Source organism: Colius striatus, chromosome 16, assembly GCF_028858725.1.
Source record: "Colius striatus isolate bColStr4 chromosome 16, bColStr4.1.hap1, whole genome shotgun sequence".
NCBI classification, from domain to species: domain Eukaryota; kingdom Metazoa; phylum Chordata; class Aves; order Coliiformes; family Coliidae; genus Colius; species Colius striatus.
This window is the reverse complement of record NC_084774.1, coordinates 15836251-15847231: the sequence shown is the minus strand read 5'-3', so window position 1 is coordinate 15847231 and position 10981 is coordinate 15836251.

Sequence of the window (10981 nt, the reverse complement as noted above, 5' to 3'; positions counted from 1 at the left end):
TTTCAAGCCATTAGGTGGGTCTCACATTCCATGGCACTGTTCATCTGTGTAACAGATGTAAGACCAACATGATATGTACATATCCTAAAGAAGAAAGAGTGAAACTAAGAGGGATGGTAAGATGCCAATGTATTTAAACTGCTTACAAATGGACAGGAAAGAACATCTGAGAAAAGACATGAAGTATCAACATTTAGCTCCCTTCTGGACTGGAACAAATTGAAGACGTTTTAAATTTATCCCAAGAGGAGAACATGACCACATAACCCTTGTACAGGCAGTCAAATTCCAAATGGCATTTTTTTCAAGTCACTTCTCTTAGACACAAGAGACAAAAGTTAAAGTGCCTGTTGTGAGTGGCAGTGCTAACCACTGAACTTCATGATTTTCTAAAATGGGAGAGTCTCTCACATTCTCTTTTGACTAGAGATTCCATTCTGGATCTCTGAAGTTTTTCTGTAAAAAGTACACATCCAGAGGAGGTTTCTGTCCAACAAAACAGCGATTTTTAGACAGAGAAAAGCATTTTTAGGCAAACAATGTTTTCCTAAAAAATTGTCAATCACTATTCAGTCATTCCTGGTACAAGCTTAGCTACATATTTCTATTTCAGACAAGAAAAATAAAACCTTGAACCATGGATTTTTGTGATTCACTGAAATATTGCACAGTGGAATAATGTATTTCAAAGATCTGCATGCTTCTTTGCTCGAAAATGGTCCAATTTTCTCTGAGGACATTGCCTTTTCCAGCACTTATATGGTCTGGCAGCAGGGATTTTCACCTCATAAAACAAGATGTTCTAATATTTGAAAATGCTTTGCTGTAGCAAAAGTCCCTTGTTCCATCTTAAAAGCTCCTCATTTAAAAAAAAGCTCGACCAAACAAAACCAAAACTCTGGCTACTATGGCCCTTAAACCAACTGTAAAATAGTAACTCTAAAATTGTGTTTTTAAAATGCATATCTGATCAGATTTTGCTGACTCTGAAAACCAAGCATAGTCACACAAAGACCTTTCAAAAGAATTTTGTTTGTTTGCTTCTCTTCTAGAGCTCCTGGCAGTTTTATTAGAACAAATGAATTACTGCTTCAAGGAAATAATTGTCAAAGTCTCCTAACCTCTACTAAGAACTCATCAAAATCAGCAGCGAACTGCCACAAATGGGAGCACATTACGGGAGCAAAGAACCCATAACTTTGACTGTATTATCAAGAAAAGAGGTGGAAATTCATACCACTGACTTGTGCACAATAAACTGGATAGTTAAATGGGAACTTAGCTGTCCTTACTTAATCCACTGTCAATATGAAGTGGAACATATTTCAATGCATCTATCTCTAAATCACAGTCTTTTTCTATTTATTGTACAGTTGAGTGTGTATTTGGAACATAAGAGATGCCTACAACTAGGGAATCTGAACACTATTCAACTCCATCACATAAGAGCACAGATTGATAGGAAAGGAAAAAAAAAAGAGGGGAAGTACTTGCTTTTATTAACCAACCATTAAGAAAACCTCAGTAATCAAAAAAGCAGGAGTATTTATAGACAATAAACAAAGGCTTTCATAGACAGTTCGTACTGAATACTTGCACCTTTGAAACAATTTTTCATTGTATTGAGAAGTTATCACAGCTTCTGCTTCACGAGTTGTTCTTGATAGTTGACAATTTTCTTTCACATTGCAAGAAATAAATTTATTTGCAAGACTTCATACATGCACAGACACACACATATAACAGACCAGTCTTTGCCAAATTTAAACTCGTATTAATGAACTTCTATAAATTGATCAAAGCATAGTTTATAGATAATAAGATTTCTGGACTGTATCATTTACTCCCTAACCTGTCAATAAACAAATTATTTGCAAAACAGCAGGACATAGGTGCTATGTTAATCAAATGCTCATGATCTGTAAGTGACAAAGGAGGTCTTCATTTTTTCTTTTGGTGAAGAAGTGGCCAGCTAACACCCAACTGTGTCATTTGGTTGTTTTTGTCTGCTGGTTGTTTGCTTAATGCAATCCACATGAGACTAAATTTCTGTAGCAAAGTACACATTCAGTGGACCCAACTAAGCATTGTTTCCTTCTTCACTCTTTAATTATCTTCCTTTGGGAAAACAGAATTTTTCTCTTCTTGATGTTATTCTTTCATAGTCCAGCTCTCATTACATACTTCCATCAGGTGTAACACTATTAGAATTGTTTCAGCTACATATATGTAAAAACCCAGTGAGAAAAAGAAACAACAAATCCCCTTTTTTTATCCTGTCAGATGTGAACCAATATTCTTGTAAAGTACAAGATTATAGCTGTTAGTATGGAATATGCAACAAGAATATGCAAGCAAATACTGCATAGCAGCTTCAAATACTGAAGACCTAACATGAACAACCATCACCAACAAATGATGTATTGATTATAACTCAGCACAGGACAGGCCTGAATGTCAACTGCTTTGTATACTAAGCATAACTTACTGTACACAGTGGTGGGAATTACACATGCAATTCAAGAACTTTACCTACATTTGTGCCTGTTAAAAATGTTTAAAGTATCACAGTTATTTGACAAAGGAAGGTGAGACAACAAGCAATGCAGAACTCATACATAAAATATGACTGGTTATATTGATGAAAGTTTTACTTCTGCTGCAATATTTAATGGAAGCCATCTTAATACAATATTGTTCAGACCTCACTGATACATATTATCCTGTTGGGAGCAGACATCCCATGGATAAAGGTGACTTGTGGGTTTTTTAAGAACCTTTGATACATATTAGTCCTGGTTGTCACGCAGACCTGATCTCTGAGAGGTTACTGTGACCCATCTGTATTGACCTACATGTAGATAGCAGCAAAATGTTGACATTTTGTAAATGCTCTTATGTTTTCACAGACAATATTTTTCACAAGAATCAGAATAAACTGGTTTAAGTTTCCCCTTATTTTATCAATTACAAAAGAGATATTCATCACTGCTGCAATAGCTTTCTCTATAAATAAGGCAACCTTGTGATTTAATCCTTTAGCAAAAGCACTCAAAAACTACTCATATGTAGTATGCTCACTGCCTGATGCCACAAAGTAACTGATTTTTAAAGAAGCTAAACACAAAAACATAAGTTCAATATACACATAAGACTGTTCCTTCATTATTCTGACGACACTTGCAGCTGTCACAACTGTGTTCACTTTCCATACTTACTGTAGATACTTATAATGTCCCTATGTGCACATGGCAGGTAATACAGTAATATTCAGCTTCCTTATGTGTTTGCAAATCAGTCTCATGAACATTTTACATAGTCATTTGAAAATTTGTTCAAGAAAATGCATTTCTGTATGCTATCCCACACAATTCACACAACAGGGAAGAAGTAATAAAGCGTGAACTTGCATCTTGCCCTGTTTTCTTAAGCACAGAGCAATTACACAGAACAAAAGGGACAGGGCTGGATCATGAAAGATGATGCCAAACAATTTATACTCTGCACTGATATTACAGAGTTGGGAGGAATGGCAGTCAGTCTTGGAGATTCCTTTGGAACAGAGCAACTCTGAAAAACAGCAAGCTAGTCCAAGAGCATTAGCCTTTGTGGCTTTTATATACCATTATATTCAATAAATAAGCTGTTACTAGACTGAAAGGTAATTTTACATGTGAAATACTACCATTTGCATTTAAATATAGGGTTACATTGGCTTGACAGCCAGGCTAAGAATACCTGATTCAGCTGGGGAATGGTGGAGGCACAGAGGGAATAACCAAAAATTAGCAGACAGATGTGGATGAAAGTAGTATCATGATACCTCTTATCAGATAGCAAGATAAAGTTCCCAAAATATTCCTGAAACACTAAGATTCGGTAGTGTTTGGACCAGCATAACAGTGCACACTGTGAGGATCTACAGGATTTCAGACCCTTTGGAGTACTGTACAGTCAGAAAAGCTTTTCTTCTGGTTTTTGGTTGGGTTTTTTTTAAATTTATATTTTAAAATATTAACAAAGACCTGAACATTCAGTTTCTGTTTTATACATTTCAGAAAGTCTTTTTCAGGCTTTGTACAGTCAGCTGTTCCCTAATTTATACTAACAATCGTGTCATCTACCTGTTGAGGTGAGATAAGATACCGGCCCCTGGATATAAGTCAGCAGTTTGCCACCACCACCACAATGATGTATTGTGAAATTTCATTGTATCTGAGAAAACAGTTTATGCTTCCAAGCAGGTTTCAGAAGAGTCAATGTAGGTTAAAACATTCTCTCCCCAATCCCACCACCCTGTTCATTCTCCACCCCAACGCCTCCTCCTGCACACGCACAACTTCTCCCTTCTGTTTATTTTTGGTTTTAAACACTCTAAGCAAAAATTGACTTTGGCTGCTCTTCCTGAACCCTGAAGTGTTTGAGCAGATAAGATTCAGATAAGATGTTAGAAGAAAGTTTCATAGGTCCCTTTTCTCCTGGCAGGAAGTCACCAAGGCCAACCGTGCACCGACATTTCTTTCCCCTGCAGCAGTATTTTTCTGGCTTGTCTGCTTGTCAAACTAGGCTAGATTTGAAATATTTACTATATTTGAGTTGGAAGAACTGTTTCATCTGAAAGATACTTGCCTATACACAGTGCTGAGGAAATACAATATGTAAATCTACCTACTGTCATCTCAAATGTGTTAGTTTCTCAAACAGTTTTATTGAGCACTTCTTGGACCAAGCAAAAAGAAGTTGATCTGAGCTCCTCATTCTTTATAGGAAATAAATTAAGAGCAATAAAACCCACAAACTACATAACAAGTAAGATAAGCTTCCAGAAATAACTGGTCTTTAGAGGACAATATGAAAATAGCCACATTTTTCTATGAAATACTAGTTAAAATGGATATACTCTTTATTTTCCTATTAATATTTTTTCCACTTAGAGCCTTACCTGAAACTAGAAGGTTCTCATTCTACTCCTAGGTAAAAAGAATTTCAGAGCACTCATTCCATATAAGGTGCTTTCTATACTACAGTGATCTTAACTTATGGGTTGTTTTTTTTGACATAAATATTAAGTTCAGCACTGAGCTGTGCTCAGAACTGATAGCATATGGAAGTACCTCCAAATAGAATCATTTAAATTATGACCTTATCTTGATTTAAAACACAGTTTACTGTGAATCACTGAAATCTGAAGATTTACTTGTGGCGTCTCAAGAGGAAGTCTTTAGTGGCAACACTGGCTTATGATATTGATACTTGTCTTCTGTAATCTTCCTGACCCAGCATCAAGGTATTCTGCTGTTCAAGAAAAACTGTTTATGTAGCCATGTGGTTCACTATACTGGAGATTTGATCTTGCTTAAAACTAACCCATAAGAAAATCTATTTTGTTGGTGGTTTTTTTTCAGTAAATCTGTTCCAAGCTCCATTTCCAACTCCAGCTGCAGCTGCATAAATAATTCAGCTGGAACAACTGAAGGGGAGGTATACCACAGAAACCAGCAGCAGGTGGCAAAGGAGGTGGGACTAGGTCAATATTGCTGCCAAATGCTTTTCCTTTGGATATGCAGCTTAGTCAACAGTTCATGAATTTAATTCACCTACCTTTTAAGTGTCCTGGCAGCAAGGAACTCAGAACACAACATAAAACCCTGTAAGAATCTCAGGTAGATTTGCAACTTGCATTGAACTGCCACGCCAGAGCCAGAGTGACCCCAATAATATAACTGCCTCAATATTAAACTAACAATGTATCAATAACTCAAATTTAAGCTAATGCTTCCTTACATATGTAAAAACAGCAGATATTCCCTTGAATTGTCTACAATTTGAGGTGAAAAATATTTATGCTTGCAAGACTTCAGCAGACTTCAGCACTCACCATTCTGTAGCCCTGGGATACATGGGTGAAGGTGATTCCAAAATCCGATATGTCATATCTACTGTAAGGAAAAAGGATTATTTAAGGGGAGAGTTGCTGAAAACATTCTCTCATTAATATAAAACACTGCATAATGCACAAAACAGTAAGTGAAACCCTTGGAGTAAACACTTTATAGTCACATAACATCTTTTATGACACTAGAGAGCTCACAGCACCCAAGTCTTATATGACAGAATCAATTGCAGTTTGAAATCTTTATTTAGAAGACTAAGCAACCTGGCAAGATTTCAACATAAACTTTCTCAAATATATTGCTGCAAACCTAAAGCCAGCTCTGCAATTTTATTTTATTAACATCACATTAACATTTTATTAACATCATATAAAAAGTACTTTCTATTAACTATTTCCCTATTAGTTGCTGCTTCACCTAAAACTCTTATGAGGAGTAAAATTATTGAGGGCTGTGATTACTGTGAGTAGTCAGGACTATAGTGCCATCCAATGGTAAGATGGTTTTTAGCAGCTATGACTTACAAATGTCTACCTCTAGTTGCATCTGCCACAGCATGACATTGAGTTTAAACACATTCTGCAAAACTCAATAAGGCTCAAACATATGAAAAGCAGCAAAAGGTGCACATGCACAAACATACACTGTACACGTCCACACTGGCACTTTTTGTCACACCATCACTGAGAGCTGAAACTTTGATATATAGATAACAGGTAGATATCCCTTTTTTCCTTTTCACACAGAATTACAAGAGATCATTCCTTAAGACTACTTCAGTGTAAACTGAGGTACTGTGAAAAAATAAGTTCTTACTCTCTTTTAACAGAAGTGGTAAGCAGTTTGTGGTACCTCAGTCCTGCTACTGCAGGTTATCATGCTACTGGGTCATCCAGTCCCAGAAGAGGACTTCTGTTTCTTAATAGCTAAAGAATAAGCCTGACAGCTAACACAACTGTTACAAAGGGCTGCATATCTTGCCACTCCATCTAACAGATTTTGCATATTTTCTTCATCAAGTTGCTCCAAACTATGGAGAATAAAGAAAGAATCTGAACCTGCACATTTGAGTTTGGACAAGCACCTTCCTGTTTTATGAAGTGGAATAAGGAACAAGATCCAACCCTTTTGGATCCTCTTTTTTTTTTTTCAAGTGCCAGCTTCTAATGGACAATTTATTGACTAGAAATTCTGAATCAGAGTACACTGGGATGAAAAAGCAATGTGCTTCAAGTTACACTGATTGGAATTAGTTTGTGGAGGGACCGCCTTCCTTTCTGCAGTGCACGAAAGTTTGTGTTCCAAGATCACAGAATGTTTTTAGATATGTAAATCTCCATTATTATAAAGATCTAAGTCACTAGTCATGCTTTTAATCTCTTCATTCTTTTTCCTGTAATGCTTTGCAGATTTTGCAACTTTCAGTGTTTTGTAAGGTAGATCATAAATTTCATATAGGCTGTTAGGAAATATTTTGCTGCTCTAGATCTGTGTGGAGAGTGCAATTTGAGAGCTAAATATCTATTAAACAATTTCACACATTTGTAGGGCACAGGTCTCTACAATCCAAGTGGCCCTTTTCAACCCATATATTATTGACTACAATATATTTAAGACTTTGGTTCTACTGGGACAGGCATCTAAAAGCATGGAGCTTATTAAGGACAATCTGGCATTAAGGTAAACAGGTATTTGCCCCTTCAGCTTCAATTGAAATTATAAACCCAGAGACTAATTTACCCTCTTTATATTGCAAGTCAAAACAAAAAATGTAATGAAAACAGACCTCATGAGATTTCCAATCCAGACACTCCTATTACCTATTCTATCCCAATCATCACCAGATTGTGTTATAAGACTTGCTTTTTTTAATTTGTACTTCTTCTGACCAAGAAGCAAATAGTTCAGAAGTCATGGGGAAAAAAATCATTCAAAATAAGCCAAGCTATGCAAGGGTCAGCCTCCTCTGCAGAAGTGTTTTAGATCGAAATGTTTTGCCAGGGGAAGAGTGAACCTTCACAATGAGAAATGGAGCAGTGTGAAGAGCTAACTGACTCAAATAACCCTCCATTGACACTTACAGCAAAGTTTTCAAACATACTCTAACAGTTTTAAGATCCTATAGTGAAGGAAAATAAAATATAACTTTAATTTTACCTTGATTGAATGGGTGATGGTCTTTTCATCTTGCTTTCATGCAGAGCCTAACTTAGAAAGAGACACTTTATGCATGAGATCTTACAGCACTGCTGCAACAATAATTTTGTGCTAAATTTTATATTTCTCATAAAATGGAAAAAGGTGGTCATTGTTTCCATACAGAAGGCAGCAATTGCTCTAGTACTCGTTTCACAGCCAAGAAATGAATAGCTCTAGCATGCGGCAGTACTGCTGCCCTCTACAAGCACACCTGCCCACAGTTTACATGCCACATATACTCAGATTCTTAATTTCAGCCTCGTCCTTGGAGAATCGGAGATATTACAAGGATAATACATGATACTGATGTAATTATCATTACAGAAAAGAGTTAATTTCAAAGACAAAGACGTTTGTGTCACTGCATGAGCTGCTCAAGCTGCTACCAAACTGTCTCCAGCAACGCTTCCAAATGGAGGCACAGTTCAAGTATTTCCTTAACTTCACACGGTACTATGGAAAAGAGTGACACCAAGAGGCCGGTTTCAACGGTGCACACATTTCTTGCTGCTACAGGTAATTTCCTCTCTCAATAGCCTCTTTATTAACAGAGATCACTTGGGGGCCCAATCACCTTGCTGCGGCCTGAGGTCAGCCATGCAGTGTTAAACCGTGGCAAGTGCCTACTGAGCTCCATGGAAGTGTGTGACACACTATGCGAGGCGTTGAAGTTTTCCCTCGGAACCTCCAGGTGCGGCTGATCCGCGGTTACCGCGTGCAGACACGCTCCGTGGCCGGTGCCGCATGAACCCGATTCCGGGAGCCCCGAGCCCGCCCACAGCCCCCTCAGCCCGCCCACAGCCCCCTCAGCCCGCCCACAGCCCCCTCAGCCCGCCCACAGCCCCCTCAGCCCGCCCACAGCCCGCCCTCAGCCCCCCCTCAGCCCGCCCTCAGCCCCCTCAGCCCGCCCTCAGCGCCCCCTCAGCCCGCCCACAGCGCCCCCTCAGCCCGCCCACAGCGCCCCCTCAGCCCGCCCACAGCCCGCCCTCAGCCCGCCCACAGCCCCCTCAGCCCGCCCTCAGCCCGCCCTCAGCCCCCTCAGCCCGCCCTCAGCGCCCCCTCAGCCCGCCCACAGCGCCCCCTCAGCCCGCCCACAGCCCACCCTCAGCCCCCCCTCAGCCCGCCCTCAGCCCCCCCTCAGCCCGCCCTCAGCCCCCCCTCAGCCCCCCCTCAGCCCGCCCTCAGCGCCCCCTCAGCCCGCCCTCAGCGCCCCCTCAGCCCGCCCTCAGCCCGCCCTCAGCGCCCCCTCAGCCCGCCCACAGCCCGCCCACAGCCCGCCCACAGCGCCCCCTCAGCCCCCTCACAGCCCGCTCGCGAAGCCCTTGGGCCGCTAGATGGCGCGAGCCAGGACGGGACCCCGGGCGTGACGTCACGGCCCTGGCGCGCCGCGCGGCTCAGGCAGCACCGCGGCCGTTGCTGCCGAAGCCAGTTTTGGTCTTTAACCTGCCATCAGAAGGCATCTTTTCTTCTGATCCATCCTCATTTTGCACCCCGCAGCTTCTTTTGCTCGTGATCCAGCTGAATTGCTGCTTTGAGCTGGTCGGGACCGCCGTGTGAAGCTGCCATGAGGCCACCTCTGCACACCACCGAGCGTGAAACCAGCCCCTGACGGCTGCTCCCTCACTGCTGCTGCTGAGGCAACCAAAGCCAGGCCACTTCCATGTTGCGCCCCTTCCTCAGCCATGCATGCAGATGCAGATTCTCCCAGTAGGTTTGGGTATCTGAAGGGCTTGAGCCCATTCTTCACAGCTACACTCTTCTTCCACCGAGGACTCTGTTTCGCATTGGGCTGCATCCATCACCTAAAACACTTCATTGCAGCAGAACTTCAGTGATTCCGTAGCATTTCAAGGCTGTCTCTCAATCTCTGGAACGAGGATTTTTGCTCTCTGCATGCCAGATGACATTTTCTGTCGCACACTTACAAACTGTAGTTTGGTTTCTCACACTTTTGTGCCTCCACCATCCTCAATTTATCCCCTCTTTTGCACAAAATCCAGCCTTTAGAGTATCATCTGTGCTCATCAGAAGAGAGGTCAAGCAGACCACGCTCCACATAGATTAGAGCTCACAGGATTCGAGAAATTCAGCACCAACTATGCAAACACCTTTTTTTTCTTTTAACTGAGAATCATTGCTTAGTTCAGCTTTTCTATTGGCTCTCTCTGAAGTGACATTTTTGGTAACAGTTTATTTCAGCATCCTCTTCCAAGTAAATATTTGTTCTTTTATTTTGGCCTATAGGCATCAGGAAAGCCAGATAAAAGAAAATTACTCCTTTGATTTTAGAAGGATAGAGAGGATGCAGAGTTACAAGCCAGACTGAAGTTTGACTCTCTGCTTCTACCACTGTTCAAGTCAAAATAGCCCAGTTATTTCATTGCACCTTCCCGATGCAATGACATCTGTTACAGCATGTACAGTGTGAATCCTTTGCCAGATTACAAGGTCTCTTAGGTCAGCAACCTAAAACTTTTGAGTCTAAAATTCTCAATCTGAATTCGTGGCATGCACGAAATTCCCTTGGTTTTGAATCAATTGCCTAAATCAGCTTTTCTCTTTAGTCTAAGCCCCCAGCTCACAAACAAGTCCTCCTCCACATTCAGAGTCCTTGAGAAATCTGGTCCTGCAGCCATTCTCAAAGCACCAGTAAACCACACTATGAAAACAAAGAATGCATCTGTGGATGGGAATTGCCTTTCAAGTAACACCTCATCAGTTAGATCTCTTACTGCATCAGGATGTGGCAAGACCTTGCATTCAACTCTGCCTGAGGGAAACACATCTTTCACACCTCACAGTGCCCTAACCATGAGGTGTGGTGTGGAGATCTTTTAGCCTACCTTCCACACATGAAACTCTTTCAGACATTGACCACCAGCAGGATT